The sequence below is a fragment of the Ambystoma mexicanum genome, chromosome 4q, assembly GCF_040938575.1.
Source record: "Ambystoma mexicanum isolate Mex_15411 chromosome 4q, UKY_AmexF1_1, whole genome shotgun sequence".
Lineage (NCBI taxonomy): Eukaryota > Metazoa > Chordata > Amphibia > Caudata > Ambystomatidae > Ambystoma > Ambystoma mexicanum.
The window spans coordinates 1,304,685,294-1,304,712,260 of NC_090928.1; the positions used below are offsets into that span (position 1 = coordinate 1,304,685,294).

Consider the following 26,967-nt stretch of genomic DNA (forward strand, 5'->3'; position numbering starts at 1 on the left):
GCGCCATGCCTTTCCGTCGCTACCTTGCTCAGCAGCTGCTTCTATAACGGCGGTCCGCTGCTCGAGGGCGCGCAGGCTCATATCCCTTCGTCGCCAGTTGCAGCGCAGGCCGGCCCTGCGGCCGGGCACTACACGGTTACCTTTCTGTATTCTAATCTCTTACAAACCACGTTGCCCTTCATTAAGAGGATTCTAGCTATGGTTTAGTATGTTTCTTTTTACTAGAATTCGTTTTGCTGATTTAATTGAATATTGTTATTGAAATGCACTCTTTGAATTGTATTTCTACAAAAAATATGGTTAACTTAAATTGTGTTATTTTAATGGATTGTATCATATGATGTATTTTAACGTCTTTGTGTGAAAAGTTAAACTTTTTTACACAAAAAGTGTAAAATAAATGGGCAATGAGTGCACTCATTTGGGAAGAGCCAGCAGTTGAAAATTGCAACCATATCACATGGTGAGGGGGGGGAGTGGGGACCCCCTGTTGCTATAGAAGGGAGGGCGCTGCCCTTTTTTGCCCCCAGTACTCAGCGCATATGGCTCACGCTGCTATACTGCAGCTAGGCGCTTTAGTGGGGGTGTGCACGCGCGCACGCGCGGGCTGGAGGAAGGTGCTGGCGGGTTTGGGTCGCACCATTGGCGTTACGTGGTGGGGGGGATGCGCCGAGTCTGCCACGTGACACGAGCCCTGGCGTACGTCATTGGACGTGCCCGCGTCACGCTCGGCTGCGACCCTCCTCGGCGAAGCACGTTTCCACCTATGGATGTCAGGCGAGTGACGCGCCGCATCACGTGGTGTAAGAGAGCGAGCGAGGGCATAAAAGCCGCGCTGAGCGGAGCGGCGCGCGGCAGACAGGTGAGAGCGGAGGGGAGCTGTGCATGGTCCAGCTTGCAGCTGCGTGGGGCTAGGGACTGATTCTCCGGTTTCTCTTGGGAAGACTGTAGGACTAGAGATTACATCACTATTGTTATCACTGCTTTGCTGATGTCTATCTTCTGACTGGATGATATCTTTTGGAGGTGTGTTTTCTGACTGGACAATGTCTCTTGGAAGTACGTCCCAACTTGTGCTGTGTTTTCTGGGGTCTCTTTAAATCTTCACTAGGTCATCGCCAGACCATCTCTTCCCATCGTCCAATAACACAGATTTGCGATAGCATCTCGCTACTCTTTTTGGGGGTCTGAAGCAGGATTCCCCTTTGAGGGTCCTCTTGGGTTCTTTAATGCATACCCAGTCTCCCACTTGGATTGCCATCTCCTTTACTCTTGTTACTAGAGTCATAGTATTTTTGTACTTGCTTTGTTTATCTCTCACAAGTTCCTGAGTATGATCCATGTCAAATCTCACCTCCCCATTGTCCATAAAGATACAGGCTGGTCTGAGCCGATTATAGGCGATTCTACCTCTCATCATTGTGAATGGTTCAACACCTGTGGTGGAGTGTGGAGTTGTTCTGTACGCACATAAGGCCTCTTTGAGTGTCTCCCTCCATGGAAGTGTGTTGGCGAGGGCTAGCTGAATCACACCTTTTACCAGCCTGTTCATTCTCTCTACGAGGCCATTAGAGATTGGATGATATAATGAGGTGGTGATGTGCTGGATGGCTCTGTCTTTGAGGAATTCCTGGAATTATAGTGACAGAAATTGTGATCCGTTGTCCGAGATTAGCTCCTTGGGATCACCTTCCCTATTGAATATGTCCGTCAGAAATTCCGTGATTTTCCTCGTAGTTATACTTGTCTCTGATATGCTCCACTCTGTCCATTTGGATGTGTAGTCTATTAGGACTATGATATAGATCTTGACCGCTTCCAAATTCTCGAATGGTCCCATAATGTCTATGGCCAATCTGGACCATACATTCTTTGGACTTTCAATTGGCTGTAGCTGTGTTTTCCTTGTGGTTTTGGACTTGTCGCTGGTGGCACAGGCGGAACAATTTTTGACCAACTCCTCTGCTTCTCTCCACATGTTCGGCCACCAGTAGTTGCACCTTAAACGGTTCTTGGTTAGACTTCTCCCGAGGTGTCCGTGTGCCAGATCAATCAACTTTCTCCTGAGCCGTATTGGTGGGATTATTCTGTCACCCCTGTAGATGTGTTCCTCATCCATGCGTATTTCTTGTCTGATGGGCATGAAGTCTAAGAGACTTTGAGATGGCGTCATCCAGTCATCAGTTATTGCTTTTCTGATCTCCCTTTGTTCAGGATCATCATTTGTTATACTTTCCACTCATCGATGGGGATGGCTGGATTTATGGTTGCTATAATGTCACGGTCTGGCTCTTCAGATTCAATATCTTGATTAGTTGATAGCCTGGAGAAACAATCGGCCACCTGATTTTGTGCTCCAGGAGTATAGCATACGTTGATGTTGTATTGCATAATATCAAGGATCCAACGTCTTATTCTTGGGGATATGAGATGCAGTGTTTTTGACTGTAGCATGTGTACAAGTGGTTTGTGGTCCGTCCTGAGTGTAATGGGTAAACCCCAGATTAAGTTTTGAAAATGTTGCAGGATCCATTTTGCCCTCAGCGCCTCCTTCTCTATCGTGGAATAATTCAATAATGCTCCCTTTAGCACCCTGGATGCGAATGCGATTGTTACTTTGCCCTTATCGTGGATTTGCTCCAAAACTCCGCCCAGTCCGATCTTACTGGCATCCGCAGATATAATCGTCTTAGCTTTGCAGTCAAACATGCTTAAAGCGGGTGCTTGATTGATATTACGTTTTATTTCTTCAAATTCAGTTTTGCACATTCAGACCAGTTGAATTTGTTAGCTTTCTTCATGATATTCCTCATGTTCTTGGTTTTGTCGGCGTAATTTCCTACAAATTTGGAATAGTACTCGGTCATTCCAAGAAAACTCCTCAACTGGTCTTTGTTTTCTGGTTCAGCAATGCCTAGGATGGTATCTATAAGTTGCTCCTTGGGATTGATGCCGTTGGAGTCTATGGAGTGACCTAAGTAGGATACCTTGTTGCATTTGATGTTCCATTTCTCCAACTTTAAGGTAAGGCCACTTTTTTGTATCACTCGTAATACACTGGTAAGTATCGCATCGTGTTCTTGCTCTGACATGGCCGAGATGAGAATATCGTCTTGGAAATAGTGTACTCCTGCTAAACCTCCAAATAAGTGTGACACGAGCCTCTGAAAAACAGCAGCGGCTGACGCGAGGCCAAAGGCATCCTTTTAAACCTGAGTGCTCCTAGGGGAGTGACAAATGAGGTGAGGCTTCTGGAGCTCTCTTCCAGATTGATTTGGTGATATGCGGACGAAAGGTCTAGGGTACTGAAGTATCTCGCCGGCTTCATGGTCGTTAACAGCTCCGATATGTTCGGGAGAGGGTGCCTGTCGATCCAAATGTTTTTGTTCAGATCTCTTAGGTCGACGCACATTCTTATGGAGTTGTCCGGTTTCCTCACGAGTACAATAGGAGCAAGCCATTCTGAACTTTCGATAGGTTGTATGTCTTGCTCACACAAGCGCATGAGTTCCTTCTTCAGTGCCTCCTTGGTTCCGATGGGGACTCCACGAACCTTGTGAGCTATAGGAACGGCCCCCTTCTTGAGAATGATTTTGTGCTGAATCCCCTCTAGGAGTCCAATTTTACCAGAGAACACTTAAGGAAATTGTCGTTCCAGGGTATCTTCGATGTCTTCAACCTCCTTGTCATTACTCAGAACAGACATTATGGGGTTCTCTTCGCCGGGATTAATCCTTAAACGGAGAGCAGCTTGCTACTCCCAGCCTACTATGGATGAACCTTTATCTGCTATGAATAGTTTGCAGTAGGTCGTCCTGTCGCGAAATTTGAGTCGCAACCCACGTATAGCCGATGATGTCTATGGGGCTCTTCCCGTAGCTCGTACTGTGGTGCATTTTACATCGCTCAGTTTGCCTGATAGCTCAGAGAGAAACGTTTCTACACCAACCATTGTGTAGGGGGATCCCGTATCTACCATTACCGGGAGTGACACCCCATTGATCTGCATGTTGACCCAAGGGGCCTCAGAGCATTGTAGAGAGGTGACGGTAAGTATTTGTATGGGTGGACTCCTCTGATTGACGGTGAGCATCTCATATTCTTGAGTGGTTTCAACAGCTCGCACTGTGTCCCTCATTGGCCTGACCAATGGCCTCCTAAAACCACTCAGCCTGGCCCCCGTGTTCTTGCACACCTTGGCGAAGTGACCAATCTGATTGCATTTATAGCGTTCAACGGCCGCCGCAGGGCACTCTCTGTCAACATCGCTGTGTTTCTGCCAACCGCACTTTTGGCAACGTTGTGAAGGTTGATGGAGCGTGCTAAGGCTGAGCTCCTCCCTCTAGCTGGATAGGGCCTCGGGGCACGTGATGATGCTCCCCTCACAAGGGCTATGGGAGGTTCACTAGTGTTAGCTTCAAGGGATTTCACTTAAGAAACTCCAGCCTGGTCAAATCTCTCCTTCAGGCAACGGTCACCCAGTTCGATACTTCTGGCGATTTCGGTGGCTTCTTCCAAGGATGGATTTTTGGATTGCCATAGTCTCTGTTGGATCCTTGGATCAGCCACGTTCAGTACCAATTGGTCTCTAAGGTACTCCTTTCCCACACCTGTGAAGTTGCACATCGCCATGAGTGTTCTGAGAGATGCGATGAAGGCGTCAATGGATTCGTCCTTCAACTGTTTTCTTGAAAAAAATCTGTACCTCTCCAGGACGACATTCATCTTGTTTCCGAAATGTTTGGAGAGTTTGGCTAGTGCGTTCTCGTATTTGCGGTTGTTATTGTCATCTCCTCCTCCATCATCCGGCTCAGGAAGTGCTCTGAATATCCTGAGGGCCTCTGCCCCTGCACAGTTTAATAGGGTCGCCTCCTTGAGGTCGTCGCTAAATTTGCTGCCACCAAGGCCCTCAGGTAAACCTGAAAGCCATCTATCCACTGCTCCCAGGGACATGTGGGGTTGCCGGGACATGGCAGGAACTTGGTAGGTGGGGGAATGCCCTGCATGGCGAGTTTTAGAGATTGATGACGGATCGCCTTGTGGGGTGGGCTGGTCGAGAATGGTGCTGTGGTTCAGTCTTTGTTACTTCAATGCGGACTGGAAAGCCTGAAGGGGTTGTCTAGAGTTTGGTTCGGGGTGTGTGTATTAGGGGAATCCCCTATGTTGTTAGTCTTGGTAGACTTGACTATGATTGCAGAGTCTTTAAGCATCAGTACATGAATGGCCTTTAGTACAGATTGTGATCTCACAATGGGCTGAAAACGCAAGGTGATTAGTCCTTGAAGGCCAGATTACATCACAATGGCTGTTAGTGAAGTCAAAGTTGTTCTTTGCCGTGTTTGCTTTGCCGGGTAACAGATGGCAGCTTTTGAAACAGATGGAAAGTTCCAACCCGGGCGGCGGTGTATGTTTTATGAGCGGATAGGGAAGGATGTTTAGGACCCCAATGAAAAAAAGTGTGTTTCGCTGTAATGATGTGTCTCTTCAAAAGATTTTTTTTTTTTGTGTCCTCCCCTCTCTGCTGACCTGGTAGATGGACAGCTCCTGCTGTCTGGAACACCGTTGGAGCAGGGCAGGAGTGGGTTGTGCGCCGCTCTAAACTCCCGGCAGGGAGGAGCGGCGCCCTTCACAGGCGGAGTGCCGAAATGTATTGGGCAAGATGGCGAGGCCTCCCTCGGGTCTCTGCAGCCGACGTGTAGGAGGCACGGCACAGTGAGGCTCGGCGATGGGCCTCTGGAGGTGTCTGGCTCGGGGTGAAGCACGGCAGGCAGGGGCTGGGACGGAGGGTCGCCCCGGGGGCCTTAAAGGTTACTCCTCGTCGCCAATGTAATAAAATAAGGGCGGACTCAAAGGAGTTTTGCGGAGCTTTAATGGAAAGGCCCCCGGAGGTTGGGCTACCAGGAACAGAATGAGTTGAACACTCCATGAGAGAGCGTTCCCTCTAACATTCCACACTGACGTAGGTCAGTTATGTACATACATAACAGTGAGGCTTTCCAATTAGCGCCTAGTATGCCAGAACTTACTTCTAGGCGCTTGTCCATCTGTCCAGATGAGCTTGATGAAATAAAATCACATTCCCAGGGGCAGACACTTTGGTTAAGTGGTGAAGCCGGGATTTCAGAGCAGTCTGCGGCTCAGGCACTAGCACACAGACCTCCTCAGCTATCTTTTGATTGAAAACACCTGACTGTGGACCGAAGTGAACAGAAGTGATTGTTTTACTAACAGAAGTGAAGCGCTGCTTTTTTAGCAGTTTCAGGATTGCTTTTATTTTCATGGTGTGTGTGTTCTCGACCATTTTGTACAAACTGGCAAAATGCTTTTAATTCAGAAGCTACAAGGCCGGAGTTCACCTGTGCGGGGATGATGTGTTGCATGGCAGCCTCACTTGTTGTTACTTAACTCGTAGCCGTTCCGGCAGAATTGTACAGATTTTTGGAAGCCTTGTGGGCAGCGGCGGAGCCAGCCTCAAAATTTTGGGGGGCTGGATGGCAGTTTTGAGAACTCTTACTGAGAAGGGACCTTAAACCTATTCCCAACCATACAGATAAGGTGTGCACCAGCCACTTTTACTCCCAACAATAGGCACATACTCCCCAAAAATAATAATATGGAGTACTAGCTCGCAACAACAAATAGGAAACAGACACATATGTGCTTGTGCCCCTGCTTTCACTTGCACAGCTCCACGGATATGTTTGGACCAGCAGTGGATGTAGTACCAGTGTCTTAATCTGTATGCATAAGTAGGTGTGAGGAAATAAATGATTACAAAAACATTTCCGTTTCCCAGTTAAAACATATTTTTACTCGCTAATAAAATGCCTTATGAAATGCTCCCATTGGGAATTGGACTTATGTTTTTACTCCCTAAAAACAATTTTACTCCCACCTTTAAAAACTGGCGAGTAAAATACTCCCACTTCAAAATCTTATCTGGAGCACTGCCTATTGCCCTATTGGGGATTCGCCCTCCCCGGCCGTACCCTGTCCGACCCAAGCCCAGGAGGCTGAGTACACATTACACCTTCTTTGGCCCATTAGATACCTCTTTCACCCCAACTCACCAGAGGCATAGTCAGGATTGTATAACAAGTGGGGCCTGGGACCAACATACTAGGGGCCACACGCGTGTTCTTTCCCTAGCCAAATGTGCAGGGGTGACCAAGCGTAGCGAGGAGGGTGAACTAATTAAGCGGTAGGTTTGGGAGTTCTCCTTCTGAGAAAACCTTTTAAATAATGGGTTATCAGAGTTGTAGGGTAAGGTATGAAAATAATCCATTATATGCCAAGTCACCAATAATGCACAGGAGTATTTTCAAGTGCATTTTCATGAGGCCTTTGCCCACTATATACCAGTCCTCTGCAAGTGTAAAAACATTTGCTTTGTCCATAATTACAGTAATGCCAGGTTTTGAAATTGAGATTTGATGAGCAGGAGCTAAAACCAGCTCTTGGGTGTCGGGCATCACCCTCTGTGGACAGGAGCTGCTGCAGGGGAACCAGGAGCTACCAGAGATGCTACTTTAGCATTTTGTATGAACGATTGTGCTTAAATGTGTATTAGATGTGTTCTAATTCTTGTTTATTAACATTCTCAAATACTCAAAATGAATGCCACATTTCATGTTTGGAAGGCATCAGTTGGCCCCAGGAGCCAAAAGTAGCTCCTGATAGCTGTTAGTTTCAAGCTAACCAGGTGCTACTATGTTAGAAGCAGGAGCTAAATAGCTCACCACAATTTAGAACCCTGTAATGATGTTATGCAGTGATAAAATCGCGGCAAAAATGTCGCCTGTATAAAGAAATCGCGGCAAATGTGCTGTGGTTTGACCCAGTAAAGCTGTACCCCATTATACCATTTAAGGGGAGCAGGGGTTGCGGGTGTGTCCCCCTTTCCCCTTAAATGGTATAAAGGGTCCATGGGTTGCGGGGGTGTCCCCCCGCATCCTTTACATGAATTGCGGCGGCAAAACCACTGCCTTTTTGCCATGATATTTTGTAACCACAGCCATTTTTGCCGCAATTTTAACACATGGAACCGTAATGATACTATAAAAAAACATGTTTATGCTGGCTCTGCCAGTGCATGCCAGTATCCCCATGTAAGAACATACTCCTGTTGGCTTTGTCTTAATGCCAGTAAATAAAACCATGACACTGTAGGAAAACATCCCTGCTGGTTACACCAATGCCCCTGTTCCCATGTAAGAACTCTCATCATGTTGCATTTGCTCCTAAACGGCAGTAATAAATGTCATACAACAGCAAGAAAACATTGCCTTGCAGGCTGCACGAATGCCCCCAACCCAATGTAAAAACACTTATGTTGCCTTTGGCCTTAACACCAGTAATAAAATGCAATGCCACAGTAAAAAACATGTCCTTGCTTGCAAGCCGGTAAGAGAATTCAGCGGGTTGAGTGCTCACTGTTACGATCTGAGTGTGATTTGCAGGTTCAAATCCTGGTCGAGGTCGATAAATGAGTACCAACTTTGGTTGTGTGATAATTGTATGTAAATATGCTCTCTGTACAGTGTTTTGGCAAAGGCAACATATAAATAACATCATTATCATTACACAAATCACCCCATATAACAACACTCATGTTTTATTTACCCTGTTACGCCCATGAAATATGTGATGCCACAGTAAGAACACATTGCCTTGTGGGCTGCACAAATGCTCCTCAACCACACCATGTAAGAACACTTATGTTGCCTTTACCGTAAACATCAGTAAAAAAAATTCCAGGCCACAGTAAGGAAACATGTCCCCCCCACGTAAGAACACTCATATTGTCTTTGCCCTTAATGCAAGTACAAAATGCCATGCCACAGTAGGACCCAGCCAGCCACACTGTAGTACCTTCCCCCAATCCAACCTTCACATAATAACACTCAAGTTGGCTTTGCTTTGCCCAAAAACACCAGTGAAACATGGACTGCTCCTGTCAAATATTTTTCTTGTGCCTGTGCCATTCCCCGTGCCCCAGCCTTGAACACCACACACACCCTCCCCCTCCACAGATATAGACATTCATACACATTCACCACCAGTCACACACCCATGCAGCATATCTGTCATTCACACAAGCACCCAGAACGTTTACATTGCGCTCATTCACATGTGCATTTGCACCCATGTACACCATTCACACTGCATTCTTACATATGCATGCACTTAGACACCCCCTTGCTTAGATACATACACCCACTTAGACACTCCATCGCATGCACGCACGCATACCTTCCTTGCATACACGCATACTACTTTTTAGTTAATGCTAATTATTGGCAGCATGGGCCATGTAAAAGATGATCCCGGCAGTTAAGCCTTTAGCTTCAACATACAGGGGCGGTCTCCTGATATCCCCTGGGCATGCAGCATGGGCTATGTAAAAGATGAGCCCGGCAGTTAAGCCTTTAGCTTCAACATACGGGTGGTCTCCTGATATCCCCTGGGCATGCAGCATGGGCCATGTAAAATATGAAAAGACTGTAAAGTGGCTAAGCACACCAAATTGGTGTGTGCTCTGTTTATTTTGATGCCTTCCAGTTTGCTTCCATCATTACATAGTGTCAGTATAAATGCCTCCAGGAACAACTCTGTTGACCTTTTCTGTGTTTTTGGGTAGCTAGAGCAGGCGTAGATGGTTTCTCTTAGATCTGTCTTCCAGATCCATCAGCTTAGCTGTCTGTAGTCTAACTGATTCTTGCAATTTCTTTCATTCCATTTTGGCGCCTCTTCCTTCTTCTAACTTGGATATTATTGTCTTCACTTCACAGATTCTGTCTCTTATTTTATCCATATGCATGGTGAGACCCAAAACTCAATAATAAAAGTTTTTCAAATGAGTCAATAAAGTGCACGGGAGCAAAGAAAACTAAGTTTTATTACATGCAACCACTATCAGCAATAATTGAAAAGAATCATTCAACGAACAACACAAAATTGTTGTGCTTTATAGTAGAAAGTGGAGTGATATCGCAAAACATTGTTTCAGAGTACTTTAAAAATACTGTTCGCTGATTGGTCCATCGATCCCTATTGGCCTGTCCTATCCCCGTGACCATTCTTTTAGTTACATCATAATAATGATTTCATGGTGGTACCATCTAGTTTCACAGACTTGTTGGATGATCATTATTTCATTATGTTGCACTTTATCCTTGGCTTTCAATTGGTGCACCTCTGGTCCGGGAGGATAGCTCAGGGGCAATGTGCTCGCCTTAGAAGCAAGACGACACAGAGCAACACAGGTTCGATTCCCCGGGTCCGCGCTTAGAAATCTCTGGGTATTAAGCGCATTATAAATAACCTATCATATCATACCTTCTGAGGTGGCCTGCTTCGGTCACTGTTGACTAATGAAATTGTGAGGTGTGAACTGTGATGCTGGAAATGCATCGGAGGGACAGGGCCTCCGTATCCCTGTCCTTTACTGCTTTTTATTGTGTGTTCTTTCATGTTTTCCGCGCAGAAGTTCATGTGGGACTCCTGGCGGTGCAGCTCTCTTTGTTTTGGTGAACAGACCCATGGGATACCCTTTTGGCACCCATGGGTGGAGGTACAACCCTGTGCCCCTAGTGTATGTTTTTAGGCACCTGTGTGTGGCCCACAGAGCAGGGTACGGGCTGGTGGCAGCTCCGTGCTGAAATGACTGGTGCCCTCAGTATCCTCCATTTTGGGATGCCCAGGCCCTGTCATTGGAATCGGTAGATTCCTGATGGAGACAAGATGGCCCCCGTGGCCTCTTGCCTTCTATCCCCTGTTACCTTGATCTTCCCAAAGTCCCGGGAAGCCCTGACTCTGTCCCTTCCCCCTGACTGGCTGTTGGGTGGAAGTTCCATATATGGTAGTGTGGGGAAGTGCGGACCAGACTGGCTGGAGCCTTCCCCAACGACCGTACGTTGTGGGTACGCCTGTGGGTGGGACCTGGGTGAATGGAGTGTGTGACGAATATGCACTTCTTGTTGTGGATGTCTAGTTTCTGGTGTTTGACACAATGACTGAGACAGCCCTGCCCGAAACTGGTATGAATGCAGTGTGTAGTGTTGAATGGCAGAGTGCTTGTCCGAATCCACATTCTGTGAGTGTCTGGATGGAGAAGAATGGCCTGAATGCACCGTGCGCCTGAATGGCTGACAGACTGCTGAATGCCCTTCGTAGTGATTGGATGCTCGAGTGTGACCCAGCGGAATGAATGGGAGATCAACAGTATATCTGGGGACCTCTCACTGCTAGGAATCGTGTTCAGAAGTGTTCAGAGCTGAAGTCCAAACTACGACGAGTAACTGGAGTGAAACTGACGCTTGACCTTGAAGCCCTGCTGGAAGAGAAGAATTGCTGTTGCTCTCCTTCATCAATCTGAAAGCTGCTGTGTCTCCAAGGACTGACCAGAGAGGACTGAGCTACGAGGGACCATCGTACACTAGCTGATCTTTGCCAAAGCTCCCTGGTAGACAGAACTACGACAGGCTGCCGACCTGAGACGGGGACTGCCGCGGAATCCCAAAGAGAAGCGCCCGGACTGTTGTCCGCCACTGTCGACGACCATCGTCGCCGACCGGAGCCGCCATGCTCTTGTTGCCTAAGAACCTTTGATCCAAGGACACTCTTGTCTACATCATCGCCCGTCTGATCCCGCTGGAGAAGGCCAGGCCGTCGACGCGCCAAGGAATATCCGCCGATGGGTTTCCCGCCACCCAAAGACCACAGAGCCGCCGACGACTCAACGCCCTTGCTGGCCCACAGTTCTTCCAACTCTTTGCGGTCCAGAACTATCGACATCGAGGTCCCCCGCACACCTCTTCCTTGCAGGACGTTTACGCTTCCTTGTTGACGAGCACTGCTAGGAAAGAAGCTGCCGCTTCACCGTCGTAGTTCACCCTGTTGTCCGTCGGAGGTTCGATGACCTGTGACTCGTGCCTTAAAGGGAGGGCACTCAAGAAGGGCCGTCGATTCCCCGACGAGGAACACTACAACGCCAGGTACTTTGGGGTTGCAGAACTATTGGGAAGTCGCTTGTGAACAATATATGGACTGGGCTTGTGATATATCTTTATTCTACAGGTTGCCCAGGTGGGGGGATCTCCACACAGAACTGTGTCTAGGTATCGGGGCCAGTATTCTGCCAATTTTTCCAACCAACTGCTTTCCTCTTACCTCTATTGTTGGTTTCCTTTACGAACTGATTTGTGTGCCATTTAACCGTACACAGTGCCTTAAGTGGCACTACAAATCGAGCCGGGGCTCATCCAGGGGGCGTAGCCTAACGGCGCCCCCTTGACCAGCCCCAGCTCAATGGGCTACTGGCACCCCCACCAGGCAGCCTTTTGCAGAGATTAGCACCCTCTCCCCCTATGGGGGAGAGGGTGCTAATCTCTGCATTTATTTTGTGTAGGCTTGCCTGGCAGGGGACTGTGCCTCGCCTATTCAGCCTTAATGGTGGTGCTGCCCCTCACCAGCTGGAGACAGCGTCACCATTGCGGCTGAAAGGGTGACGCCGCTGGAAGCTGAGGCCTTTTTCCTAAAGACCGAAACTCCCGCGAATCCGCCGGGAGCTTCAGTATTTAGAAAGCACGGCCTCTGCTTCCAGCGGCCTCACGTTTTCTCCATAATGGTGGCGCCGGCCCACGTGCATCCCTTGATTAAAGGGATGCCTCGCAGGTGCGGCGCCACCATTACGGCTGAAAGGCCTTTTTTTCTGAAGCCTGAAGCTCTCGCACACGAGCGAGAGCTTCAGGCTGTAGAAAAAAATGCCTTTTCATGTAGTGGCCGGGGCTGCCAGGGGAGATTAGTGGGCCCCGGCAGGGCCCCGCCTCAAAACGAAATTTCAGAGCCTGCCGGGGCCCAGCCCGGGCAGGCCCCGGCCCACTTAAAGCCCTGACCGTACAGTTGATGCACTTTAAAGAGATATAATAGTAATTGTGGTACCACGTAGAACTGTATATTTGCCATTATAGATAACCGAGCACAAAGTGAGTTATCGTGATATTGTACATAACCATGAATATTAATTATATAAAGACTGCGTTTTAACTAATACAGTGTGCGGACATTCCTTTGTGGGTGCTTGGGCACTACACTATACTTAAGAACCAGCCTGCATCACCTCCTGAGAAGCTAGGCCTTGATTGCTCGTCCATTGCTACCTTATAGAGAATCTTGGCAGGGGTTCTCTTTGCCTCTCCTCTACCAAATAGAGAGCGGAAGTACAGACCCCCCCCCCTCCGGTCCATCACATGAACAGTGTGGCAACAATTGTAGTTTCACATCCTATTCCCATGAGAATCGAACGTTGGCACCATCTTAACCATTCTCACCCTTCGAACTGCATCAACCGGCAGCATGTTTTTGCAACTTCTGATTAGAAACATATAACCTGCTCCTTTCCTTTCCCATGGTTGTGTTCATGACTTCATGTAATGCTCTTAGGCCCTTGCTCTGGGACCGGACCTCTGTTGGGATTGCATGTTTTTATATCTGTATGAACATGTAGCCTGGTGGCTAAAATCATTCCTGTAATGCATTGAAGTATCCGAATAGATGTGCAGCCTGTACTCTACCTTCTGTGTTAAGCTATGGCCTTTGAACCAGCCTTCATCCTATGATGCATAATTCTCTCTGGGCTGAGAGTCTATGTGATCCATTGTATGTTTTTCAGCTCCTAGGTTGACACCTACAGGGGGCGATGTGCTTCTTCTGTTTGACCAACTTTGTCCTGTGCCTGTCTCTGCACGTATTTCTTGTTCCCATCAGAGCTGTGACCTTTTCTTTTGTTAGTAGAGAAAACATGACAAAACCTTCATTAGTTATATTCGTCTCTTACTGAATGTGTGGGACCAGAATGAGTATTTTCCTTCGCAGCCAATCCCTGCACGGCATTCTACCCCTTCCCTTGCAGACCCTGCTTTTGGTAGCAACATCTAGGTAGGCCATATTTCCTTGGGCTGTGCATAGGAAAGGGGTTCACCTCCTATGTCTTAGCCAATTGCTGCACGACTTTACACTGTGCTCATGGCTGCTGCCCTTACCAACACATTCCTCACGCTCTGTCTTGAACCGACTGCCTTCATCTTGTGTAAAAATATCCCTGATGTTGGATTTAGTATGCAATAATCTTATTCAGGTCCTGCGGTTCCCTTCCCCAAGTTCAGCGTCACATAGTTCACCAACCTTGAAGTAAAACAATCCTTGTCAAAACTCAGGGTTCCATACCCCAAGTTCCGAGTTACAATTTACACAGTTCAAACAACCTTGAAATGAATGATCCTGATCTTTACTCGGGGTTCCCTTCCCCAAGTTGCAAGTTAAACAGTTTAAAGGAAACACAGAATATCCTTGAATCCACAGTTCTGTCACTGTTGTTTTTTAAATATTTGTTCAAATAATTCACAGCTTTCACACTGGTTGAAAGTTTCACTGTAAATCAAGCTTCAATATCTTTTTGTTCGTTTGTTCTTTAAAGTAATTTTAGCATACTGTGATTTGCTTAGAGTATGTTCATTTTTTTGTACTTCAACATATAATGATTTGCTTGTATTTAAAGTTCCTTTCCCCTTCTTGGGATCCAAATATTTTAGTTCTGTTTGGTAGCAAGGTATTAAGTTAGTTCAGTATTCAACAATTATACATCTTGCTTAGGGTTAATTTTTAGTTAATCTGTAGTTCAATATTTATTAGTTTCACCTTAACTAGGTGGCTCAATTTTGGGAGACCTTTGAAAACATGTTTCTTGACACACGCGACCACTCCGCTATAAGGTATTCCCATCTATTTGATAATTGGCAATGAAAAGGTCCAAGACTTTCGAAAACGTGCTAATCCGCAGCACGCGACCACTCAGATGCAAAGTATTCAGTGAATAATGAAGTGCACACACACACGCACCGGGATTCTCATTCACCAGAAACTCACTGGTCGCTTTAATAGTTTGTGTTGCAGCGGGGATCGCATAGCCTTCTGCCATCAGTGTCAGGGCTCCGATTCCTGCCCCTCAGACACTCCTGTGGTGGTTCTCAACCCCAGCGTAATGAGCACTTCCAGTAGGAAAGAAAGGGGAAGCCTGCTCCAGGGAGTCCCAACTCCTGCGCCACGCTCTAGGGTTCTCTGCTGTATGCACCCGCCTCCTGGACCTTCTCCTGTCGTTCCCATCGTTTCCCTCTGCCTCTGGGCTGGGCACCCATTATGCACCTGAAACCCATTGACAGGCTGCAGGTGTGGATAACCAATCAGCCTTGCCTGAACACAAAAGGACATGCCTGACCTTCACTGCTCTTATCAGGCATCTTCTTTGTCCCATTACTATCAAGTGTCAATGGTGGAGAAATGAGGGGAGCTGGCTTATCACATCACATGTATGTTGGGAAAGGGTTGGGTTGGTTGTTTCTAGTGAAAGGGGGATACCATGTCTCGCCCAAGGGCCCCCCACTTCGAGTCCCCAAGAACTCTCCACCCAGGTGATCCTCCCTTGCTTCTCCGCCCCCAGGGTGAGGATCCAGTAGCGATGGCCTTTCCCTGGCCACCTGTGCAGAGGATCCAAGGGGTCCATGAGTGAGAATACCCTTGGGTTTCTCACAGTGTGCGTGTGTATATATATATATATATATATTAGGTAAAAACCTGTTGCTTCACTCTTGTCGGTGCTCCTTTGTTACAAGGAGACCAGCAGAATTAGACAAACAAACAAAAACCAGGGCACTCAGTTGCGCTAAAACTCTTGTGTTTTTAATTCAATCACCAGTGTATTTTTACATACATAGTGTTACTAAATACAGACGGGCATGGACTTACTGGGGATGTAGACAGTCCAGGAGTATGCACTCCAAGTTCACCATGCGTTCTGTCCCCAAACCGGGACTTTGTCAGGTGCAATCAGTTTCAATAGTTTGGGCTTGCATTTATATAGCTAATTTATATAGCTACATGGGATTGTCTGTATCTTGTTTGTTTCTATTGTTTTACCACGATCATGTGATCATGGAGAAATGGTCTGCCACACTGTTAAGGAGACGGCCATTTTGGAACAGCTATTTTCCAAACAAGTAGATTCTAAATATATATATAAACCTGTGTGCCTATGTTTAAATAACACGCTGCTCAAGTATATTCAATCCCATTATACAGTTGTAGATAATATCGGCCATCATTAAGTGAAATACAAAAATGTATATGTTTATAAATTATGTGTTAATACATATATTAAATAGGCAGTGAACCTCCTGGACCGATGGAGACTACTATACGGATGTTGCAGCCACAAGGTGAATGAGGGGAGATAAGAGGGGAGTGTAGGGTGGCCGGGGAGGGAAGAGAAAGAGATGGAGATTTTGAAAATAAATGGCAGTCATATTTCCCAAACATGCATTATGTTTCTCAAGTTTGAACTCTTTCACATAGATGCAAACACATAGATCAGGCCAGTCTGTGCAAGTATAGGCCAGCGCGGCCTTCTCAGAGGGTCCGCTATTGTGCATAGGGAGAGGGATGGCTTCCGCTCAGGCTTTTCAGCAGTGGACCGGCTCCAGTGCCGTGATAGCACAGCGTCTGCCGGAGGGCTGACCTGCCCCCTATTCAGTGACTACTTCTCCAGTAGTTGGAGACTGCTGCGTCCACAACCTTCAGCCCATCCATTTTCAGTATCCCCGGTTACCCAGAGCATGGACGCAGCACACCCCTCGCCATCGGTCTCAGCAGCCAGTAATTCCCAGGTTGTACAATTCTGTCTCCGGTCTGTAGAATGGCCAGTAGAAGCGCGTAGTTCAAAAGTTTGAAAGTGGTTTCCCACCAACTTCGGTAGATCCTGTGAAGTGACGAACAGAACTTCCTAATTTTGGGCTTGGCATACCTTGTCAAGGGTGCTGTTAATTGGCAGCCATATTTGTTCCTCCTACATTGTTTGTTTACTCCAGACATTGTCTAGCCAAGCCTGACTGCAATACATCTTTTAGGCATTGAAGGCCAAGCTCTGCCTCTCCTCCAGCCCTTCTGCCTCAATCATCCTACTACCCGCATTTTTAATGCAGTCAGAGTGCCAATAATTCTATTTTCTACTTTGACCACTGCGCATTTTCAAACAAATTTTACAATACTTTTCAAACATACAAACTAAGGCGTCAAGCTTTCAAGTTATTCAATTTAAATATTGAACTGTTGTAATCCTGGCTTTGTAGCTCAGCTCATTCCTTAGTCTTGTCCAGTACTTGCACATTCATTTTTCCAATATAAACTGTAGACAAAAAGTACTAGAATGCAAAGAGGTGGGATCCTAAAAGCAAGGCCTGGATGACCGTGACACTGTCCTCGATGAATAGCAGCCGACAGAGTTCAGAGAGACTCGGTCGAACCCCAGCGAAACAGCAAAATAACTCTTCTACAGAGTGTAGGATCTGGCTGAAAGATGGCTGCAGACTAGCACCTCGTACAAAGCAGATATGGGGGAACAAATAGTTTTGGAACAGTTCATTGACACCTTTCCACCGCCTATACAACGTTCGGTTAAGCAGCATCATCAGCTCAGCCTAATGGAGGCCGTCAGTATCGCTTCCGCTTATTAGAAAGCAGGTATGGGCAGAATGACGTTAATGACGGTGACCAGAAGCAGTGCTCAAGCCACCACGAGTAACTCCAGACCCATGTAGGGTTGGGTTGCACCACAGGAGAATACACCGGTAGACCCGAAGGAGAAGTGTGGAAGTCCAGCGAGGGCATGGTGGTGCCTCCACGGTTATTCCCGGCGCCCACTCCCCTAGTACCCAACTTAAACTAGGGTCTCCCTAGTGCTATGAATGTGGAGAGTGGGGCCACATTGCTCGGAATTGTGAGAAGGTGAAACCAGAAACCATGGACATCGGCTTGTACAATGCCCTTCCAGACAAACGGGCTGAGTGTTATCACTCGATGAAAAGTACCCCTGTGTTTGTAAGGCAGAGGTCGACAGACAACAGACTCGGGCCATGGTCGATTTTGGAAGTCTTCAGAAAGCTGTAAACTGCGAGCTCATCAGGCCAACCGACCCTGAGGGACAGGCGGTACATATACGATACATACACAGCAATGTTAAACCATATCCACAGAAGGGGGCACAGATAAAAATAAGGGGAAGAGATGTGCGTATAAATGCAGCAGTCTTCTGGAACCACTTGCTTTGAGATCGGAGGCCCCTGGTTTTAAGGAGATAGTCAAAGAGTTGGAAGAAGTGTGGTGGAAGGAGGCCCCGTTTTTTCCACGAGGAGATAGGAACTTGAGATGTCACCGAAAGGAAAACCAGAAATTAGAAAGAAAGAGAAACATTTTTGGAACAGTAGAACGGTGTGTCCCGCTGCAGTCGACTGGACGGTAGATGGCCAATGAGACAGCTTTAGAATGGCCCAGGAACTAGACCTTAGATACAGCCACACGTGTGAAGCCGCCAGCCCTCAGTGGCCAAAGGACCGGGGATCGCATTTACTGAAGGAAAAGAGACTCCTGTGTAGGGTGGTGATGGAGGAGAAAAAGGAACCCGTAAAACAACTGCTCGTTCCCCTGAAGTACAAGAGTGCGGTGATGGGGGCTGCTCACAATTAAATCGGCGAAGGGCGTCGAGGAACCAATAAAACCGCCCTGAAAGTCCTACAGAGGTTCTACTGGCCAGGGATACATGGTGAAATCTCCTGCTTTTGCAAACAATGCCCAACGTGCCAACTAAAGAACTGAGCCATGGTACCCAAGGCACTCTTACAACTGATGCCCTTGATCCAGGAGCCTTCTCAAGAGATAAGGATGGACATTGGGGGCCCGTTGGAACGCCCATTCGGGTGCACATGTATCTCCTGGTGTTCGTGGACTATGCCACAGAGTATTCTGAAGCGTTTCCTTTATGGAGCGTAACTGCGATTCTCTCGAATGCGATGCTCTTATTCCCTTTATGGCCCGGGTAAGGATATCCAAGGAAATCGGTGAGGATCAAGGAAATAACTTCATGTCACGACTTGCACAACATGTTTTTTAGGCTCTGCATGTCAGTCACCTCAAGACAACCGTCTACCATCCCTAAATGGATGGCCTAGTGGAGCGAAACAACTTAAACAAATGCAGTGCAAGACTCTGGATGATACCTGCCAAGATTGGGACAGAGTGGATCCCTTAATTTTCATGACCATACGAAATACAACCCAATCATCCACTGAGTTTTCACACTTTGAGCTCCTGCTTGGTCGGCAGCCCCCGTCGTTGCTCGATATACTTAAGGAAGAGTGGGAAGAACAACCGACGCAGGAAACCACCATGACGGAGTATGCCAATAATCTTGCAAAACATGTGCAATTGTTACAAGACAATCTGTACAACGGCAAGAAAAGTATTATAATCTGAAAACCCAGTCTGTGCACCTTCCAGGCAGGTGACAAGGTGATGTTTCTTTTTATAACCACTAACAACAAGCTCCTAGTCTCCTGGAAGGGCCAATATGCCATAGAAAAGGTCCATGGCCCTTTAAAATATTGAGTACAACAAAATGACCGGCGTCCGTCACTACAGACGTGCAATCTGAACCTGCTTAAAAAGTGGGGTAACCCCACCCCGGCGTGGATCTTATTAGGCCTGAACCTGCTGAACCGGGAGAGATGCACCCTGGATTGAGTGGCAGGGGACTGATGATATACACATAAAGACTCAGCTGTTAGCCAACCAACAACAAGAACTCCAGCAGCTACTGGAACAGTACATCGAATGCATTTCATCGCAACCAGGAAAGACAACCAAAGCCTACAATGCAATACAGACCATACTCAATCAGGTATTTCGGCTAAGACCTTACTGTATACCTGAGGCCCGAATCCAGGCAGTAGAACATTCAGCGAAATCCATGTTGGACCTGGGTATGATAGAACTACCCACCAGTAACTGGTGCTCTCGCATAGTCCTAGTTCCGAATCCAGACGGTTCTGTTCGCTTTTGCATGGATTTACATCATCTGAACAGCATCTTCCACTTTGACGCATACCCTATGCCACATATTGATGATCTGTTGGAGCGTCTGGAACGGGCTCTGTTCATCACTACAATAGACTTGACAAAAGGGTACTGGCAAATACTGCTAAGGAAGAAAGACCAAGAGAAGACTGTTTTGCCATCCCTAGCGGGTTGTACCAGTTCACCGTATTGCACTTCAGTCCACATGGGGCTCTGGCAACATTCCAAAGGCTGATGGACAAACTGCTCCGCAGACATAGCGCATATGCAGCTTCCTATTTGGATGACATAGTCGTGCAGTGTCACGTGGGAGGAGCATCTCCTTAACCTGGACCTCATTTTGGCACCCCTGCAGTCCGCAGGGCTTCATGTCAACCTGAAAAAGTCTGCCTTCCATACCAAATACCTGGGGTACCAGGTTGGCAATGGTACTGTGAGCCCGCAAGCAGATAAGGTTGAAGCAATTCATTGCATCTCTTTCCTAACTGCAGGTAGGGCATTACTGAAGGTTAATTCCTCACTTCTCCACCTTGGCAGCATCACTTAAGGACGTCCTGAGGAAGTCTTCACCTGTGTCGGTCCGGAAAGGGAGGCCAGGGCGAGGGCAGCCTTTCAAGCTTTAAAGACCAGTCTGACGACCCAAGCCGTCCTACACTGTCTGGATTTCTCTGAAACATTTTTCTTGCAGATGGATGCATCAGGTGCTGGTCTGGGAGCTGTGTGGTTACAAGGCTAAGGGGATATGGAGTGCCCCGTGCTGTTCATTAGTCGTAAGTTGCTCCCACAGTAGAACAGGTATGCCACCATTGAAAAGAAATGTCTTTCTTTTGTTTCTTTGTTTCTTTATTTATAAAGCGCTCCTCACCCAAAGGTATCTGGGCGCATTACAAGAATATGCAGTTTCTTACTTACAGTGCAAAGGAATACAGGAGAGAATACAATACAGTAATTACATAGGATCATAGGTTATAATACAATACAGTATGATACATAGTAGGAGTGTGGATATATATAATTTTATACAAGGCGTAATGTACAGGAAAAAAATGGCACTGGAGCTACTTGCAAGGTTTATGTTGTGGCCATCCAGCAGGGTGGGAGGTCTTTGGCGGTGATCCAGAGTTTGATGTTTTTTCTGAATTTATAGAAGGTTTGGTCTGCTCTTAGGTGGGTGGGTAAGGAGTTCCAAAGTTGGGCAGCCATGACAGAAAGCTGCTTCCACCTGCTTTCTTTAGTATAAACCTGGGGACTCTCAGGCAGCCTGAGTTGATAGTCCGAGTGGGTTGCGTGGAGTTGTTCTTAATGCATTTTTCGGTGAGCTAATGAGGGGCCGCAGCACTGTTAAGGCATTTATGTGTCAGGGAGGCTGTTTTGAGTTAAATTCTGTCATTGATGGATAACCAGTTATTGTCTCGTCTGATCACTGAGATATGTTGTCTTCTAGAGATTCCTAAGGCTGTTCTAAGTGCCTTGTTCTGGAGAACCTGGAGTTTATTGATGATGTATTGAGAGAATTGGAGCTCTAGCCAGCGTAGTACAGCTTTCTGTGGAGAGAAAGGGCTTGCAGGCGTGTGCTTACATGTGTAAGCTGTCGCAGAGGATGTGGCATTGACTTGTTCACATAGGCTCAGGCAGGAGTCTAGATAGAAACACCGTTTTTTTTTTTTTAGCCACCTTGATGTCATAGCCATCAATGTTGATGGAGAGATATTGATTACCCAGTTTCTTCTGATTCGAGGGGGTGGCTTAGAGAAGCAGCTCAGTCTTCTCATCATTCAGACACAAGCCATGTGTAGCCATCCAGGCCTGAATGATGAGACACATTTTATTAACTAGGGCTAGATCTTTCTTATAGTCGCCTGTCAGAGGTGTGAGGATCTGGGTGTCATCTGCATAGTTAGTGTAGGTGACACCCAGATAGTCTAAGTCATCAAACAATGGTTTGGTAAACAAATTATACATAGTGGGCGGCACACATGATCCTTGCAGGACTCCACAGGTTATAGGGATAGGATCAGCTGCTGCTGATGGTGAAAAGACTCTCATTGATCTGTTCTTTAAGAAAGATAGAATCCATGCCGTTGGTGGCCGCTAATGATAGATGTTTTCACAGCACCTTGTGGTCGACCAAGTCAAAAGTGGCTGACAGATCCAGCAGGAGTAAGAGGGCAGGTTTTCCGTTGTCTTTTAGATTGCCAATCTGGATCTTCTGGTCAATCCGGGCTGTTTCAGTGCTGTGTTGAGGTCTGAAGCCAGATTGTCGGATTCCTAGTAAGTTGTTGGTCTCTAGGTAAGGTTGTATCGGTATATAAGCTGCTTTATCAATGATTTTTAACAGAAAGGGGACTGTTGTGATGGGTCTAAAATTGGTGGGAAGGCTCGGGTCTAGAGAGGGGTGCTTTAGAAGTGGGAGAACCCATGAGTTTTTTAAGTTGGTGGGGCCAGTGCATGTACGGAAGGATGAGTTGATGAGTGGTGATAAAGGGGGCTAGTTCACTGGCAGCTTCTTTAATGGTAGATGCACGGCAGGAATCACCTTGGCAATTGGAGTGTTTGATTGAGGCTATAATATTTTCCACTTCTAAGGTGGATACTTGGGTGAATTTGAAACGTTGATGAGGTTTAGGGAGGTCGGGACAAGATTTCGTAATGTTGGTTTGAGTTAGGATGTTCTTTTTTTTTTGCAGCTATTTTGTTTTGGAGTAGAACGATCTTAAAACAGATAACCTGTTTAATAATTCCCTCATTAGCTAATGCATCTTGGATTTTGGTGCACCAAGTTTTGTCCTTGATGCAGTTGTCTGTTGGAGGGGTGGGAGACTCTAGTTCTCTTAGTATGGTAAAGAGTTCTCTGGTATTTGAGCTGGCTTTATCAATCCTATTGTTGTAGGTGTCACGTTTAGCTAGAATAATTTCTTTTTTGTAGTTGGCTGTGATTGTGAGAAGTTTGTTTTTGTTGGCTGGGGTGGCCTTATTTTTCCAGGCTGTTTCACATTGCCTTTTTTCATTACGTAAGGTTTTGAGTTTAGGTGTAAACCAAGTGTTTAAATGTGCTTTAGGTTTGCCTTTATGCACTTTGCGAGGTGCTAATTTGTCTAGGGCTGATGTGATGGTATTATTGTAGAGTTCCACTAATTCTGCTGGATCCAAGGAGGCCGGTAAAGGATTAAGTAATGGTTGGAGAAAAGGTTTGTGATTGTTCACTGTAATATTCTTTTTGTAACATTCTACGCTACTATTTACTTGACCGACACTTTACGCTCCTCAGCGATCATAAACTGTTGGTTCGGTTGGCACGAAAAAACAAGGACACCAATCTCAAGGGTCTACGGTGGCTCTTGTCCTTACAACCTTTCATTCACACTTATCTACGTACAAGGGAGTCATCTGGCTGTGGTGGATTTCATGTCCCGATCCTTTACCCTGCCTGAACGTCAGGGCTTGCTGGGGGAGGGGTGTGTGACACTGTCCTCAGAGGAACAGCAGCCGACGGAGCAGGGACGATTATCGGAGCAGGAGTCATCCACATATGCATTGGTGGGGACGGGGAAGAAGCCGCCTCTGCTGCAGGAATTGATCCGCCAAGCGGAGCAATCACCGGCCTCCCAACAACACGTGCAGTACCGCTTAACGGGGCTGCTGAGGCAACATGAGTCGCCAAACCAGTGACTGTGGCGAGAAGGCCTACGACAGGTGGGGACTGAAGCGAAGCCTACGTGTCTCCCAGGGAGGAGGGAGTGGCCCGAGCTCAGCCCCAGGCTTCTCGTGATATTGCGGCAAACCAGGGAGAGTCAAAGCAGTGGCTACAGAAGACAGATTGGACTGATCACACCAGTTCAACAACCAGCAGTTAAAGTTAGGGAAACAACCCTGTTAAAGCAGGATGCTGCTAGATATCAAGACTACTAAAATCCATGCCATATTATTTAATTATATTTTCTTTTTTTTATAACGCGACTAATACATACCTCTCTTACATGAGGAACTTTTTGGGTGATATCAATTGAGAATGCCCCTGCGACTAAGAATTGATTTGTCATTTAAGACGTGTTGCATAGGTGTGTGAAACAACGGAGACTTTGAGATCCTCTACTCCGTTGGTTTGGACAAAAGAAGGTTTGTGTTTCACCTACACCTTTTACTACGCCACAGACACATTGGGTCGAAGTGGGTTCCTCCTTACTGGAATAAGTAAATCTGAAAATCCAGTTTGGTGTTTGTTTGAAGTATTTTATTTTGCCCTCTGTGATGACACGTGTTTTGGCACTTCACCGTGCCTTTTACAAATCAGTGCTATTCTATTCTTGAAAAATAAAAAATGTTAAAGCAAAGTGTAACACATATTACCTCCAACATTTTGTAAATGATTTGACATTCAAATTAGTCCATGTGCGCAATATGTTGAAAACAAATAAAAGAGACCGAGAATCGGAATGGGGATCAGGGTGGTTTGTATGGGTTGACAAAATCACAGGAAGAATGGAAGAAAAACCAACATGGTCATGAGTTTAGGCATTTTTATATGCATCCTCGTATTTCAACAATCACATCCAATACTTGGTGAGCTTGATTGAAAAATCTTCAGCTATGTTGTCATGTATTTTTGACTATTTTGGATTATAACTACAATTATGTCGGTTCCCTATTTTCGTTATTGTTAGTCCATCTCTTTTAGCCCTCGGTTTCATCAACCCATACAAACCACCCTGATCCCCCATACCGATTCTCGGTCTCTTTTATTTGTTTTTAACATATTGGTTTTGCTCCACGTATTGCTTATATTTTCCACTTTCGTGTTATTTCACTATTTGTGCACATGGACTAATTTGAATGTCATATCATTTACAAAATGTTGGATGTAATACGTGTTCCACATTGCTTTAACATTTTTTATTTTTCAAGAATAGAATAGTGTTCTGACTTGAGAGTCGTGTAGACCGATGAGACCTCCGTCCCCAAGTGACGCACAGGGGAACTAATAGAAACCCGCTGTGCGACCTTTGAGGCCACAGGTGAGAGATGTCTTCCCAGATCCACGGAACCTCTGCAACACCGATGCTGCTGTCAAAAGGGAACGAGGTTAAGTACCAGGCAATCACAATACAATCAGGTAAACAATAGGATTTAAAGAGTCTTACCTATCTGGTGTTGGGGAAACCCAGGTAACCTAGTAGAGAGGTTCGAGACTCAGATGATGCGGCGGTCCCTGGAATAGTAGAACCGCAGGTGAGCGTGGATGTAGGGTTAGCCACCTGTAGGATAGAGGGCTTGACTTGAATCCCAAGAAGGGAAATGGCGTAGAAGTTCAGCAAGGTATCAAGGGATGATCCAAAGACAAGTCGAGGTGAAGTCCAAAATCCGGTAACAGGTAAACAGTTCCAAGCAAAGGTACAAAGGGGTGTCCGAAGGAGTCCGAGGTAGAGTTCCGTGATCAAAGTAACAAGGAGCAATTCGTAACGCCAAACAGGGTCTGAAGACAGCTGAGAAGCAATGAGCATTCTGTCTCTCAGACCTTTATACTGTGTGTCTCTGGGTCATGTGACGTCTCTGGGTCATGTGACGTCCACCAAGGTCACGTGAGGAACGCCACACTGGATCACGTGACCGACGTGAAGACGTAACGCCGCCCCTTCTGCTATATGTTCTCCAAGGCAATTGCCAATGCAGAAAGGGTTGCAATCGAGCCCGTATACCAAAGCTGGTACGGTTTTTTCGGTCCTTTGGGTTCACCGAATCACCTGAGCCTCGAACCGTGGGATGAGATGTTGATGTTGGGGGAATGTGCGCAGTGTTCTGATGTGGAGTGGACTGGTGTGCAGAAGATCACCTAACATAGCCCCCCCCCAACGGCCCACGACCCCGTGGGCAGGACGGATGATCCTTATGGAAGCGGGCCACCAACCGAGGGGCGTTCAGATCTAAGGCGGAAACCCATGAACGCTCCTCCGGGCCGTAACCCTTCCAATCCACCAGATATTGGAGCCTACCCCTAAACCATCTGGACCCTAAAATGGCCGACACCTCAAAGACATCAGGAGAGGTCAGGGACACCGGCACAACAGGGGTTCGAAGACGGACGGCATCAGGACAAGGTTTGAGGAGGGAGACATGGAACACAGGATGGATACGCCAAGAACTAGGAAGCACTAGACGAAAAGCCACCGGATTCACAACCTGAGAGATCACATACGGGCCGACAAAACGAGGTAGCAATTTCCGGCAACCCACTAGGTGAACATGACGTGAAGACAACCAGACCCTAGAACCCACCACCAGAGGGGGAGCAGCTCGACGTTTGCCATCCACACGGGCCTTCATAGAAGCCTTTGCTTCAGTGAGATGAACCACAGTACTAGCATGTACAGCAGACAGATCCCTAAGACATGTTGTGGCTGCAGGATTCGAAGAACTAGAAGCATCAGGGACCGGCAAGACCTTGGGATGTTGGCCGTAGAGGGCGTAAAAGGGAGAATAACCAGTAGCTGAATGAGCCGCATTATTGTACGCGAACTCAGCAAGCCGTAAAACGGCCAACCAGGAGGTCTGATGTTGCAATATAAGGCAGCGAAGGTACTGCTCCATAGATTGATTCGTCCTTTCGGTCTGCCCATCGGTCTCAGGATGATAGGCCGAAGAATACCTGGTATCAATGCCCAGTAATTTCGTCAACGACCTCCAGAACCGAGAGGTGAACTGTGATCCTCGATCGGATATAATGACCGAAGGAAGGCCGAATAACATGAACACATGTTCAAAAAAGTCCGCCAAGACCGGGGCCGAAGGAATGCCTTTACAAGGAACAAAACGAGCCATTTTTGTGAACGTGTCCACCACTACCCAGACGGAATCAAAGCCTTTCGACTTGGGGAGATCGGTAACGAAATCCATAGTCAACGTATGCCAGGGCCTGGGAGGTACAGGAAGCGGAAGTAACAACCCAACCGGTCGACCCCTTCGATGTTTAGCCTGAGCACATACTGCGCACGAATTGACATAACATTCTACATC

At 46.9% G+C, this 26,967-nt stretch overlaps 1 protein-coding gene across 1 annotated transcript in view; it reads left to right on the plus strand.

Annotated features, from left to right (window-relative positions):
- The first annotated feature begins 732 nt into the window (after positions 1-732).
- The window catches only part of LOC138468414 (zinc finger protein 850-like), a 198,654-nt gene continuing 172,419 nt past the window's right edge, over positions 733-26,967 (plus strand). Inside the window, exon 1 of the mRNA XM_069608965.1 lies at positions 733-862. The gene's annotated coding sequence lies outside the window, so the exon portion shown is untranslated. The remainder of the gene's footprint in view (positions 863-26,967) is intronic.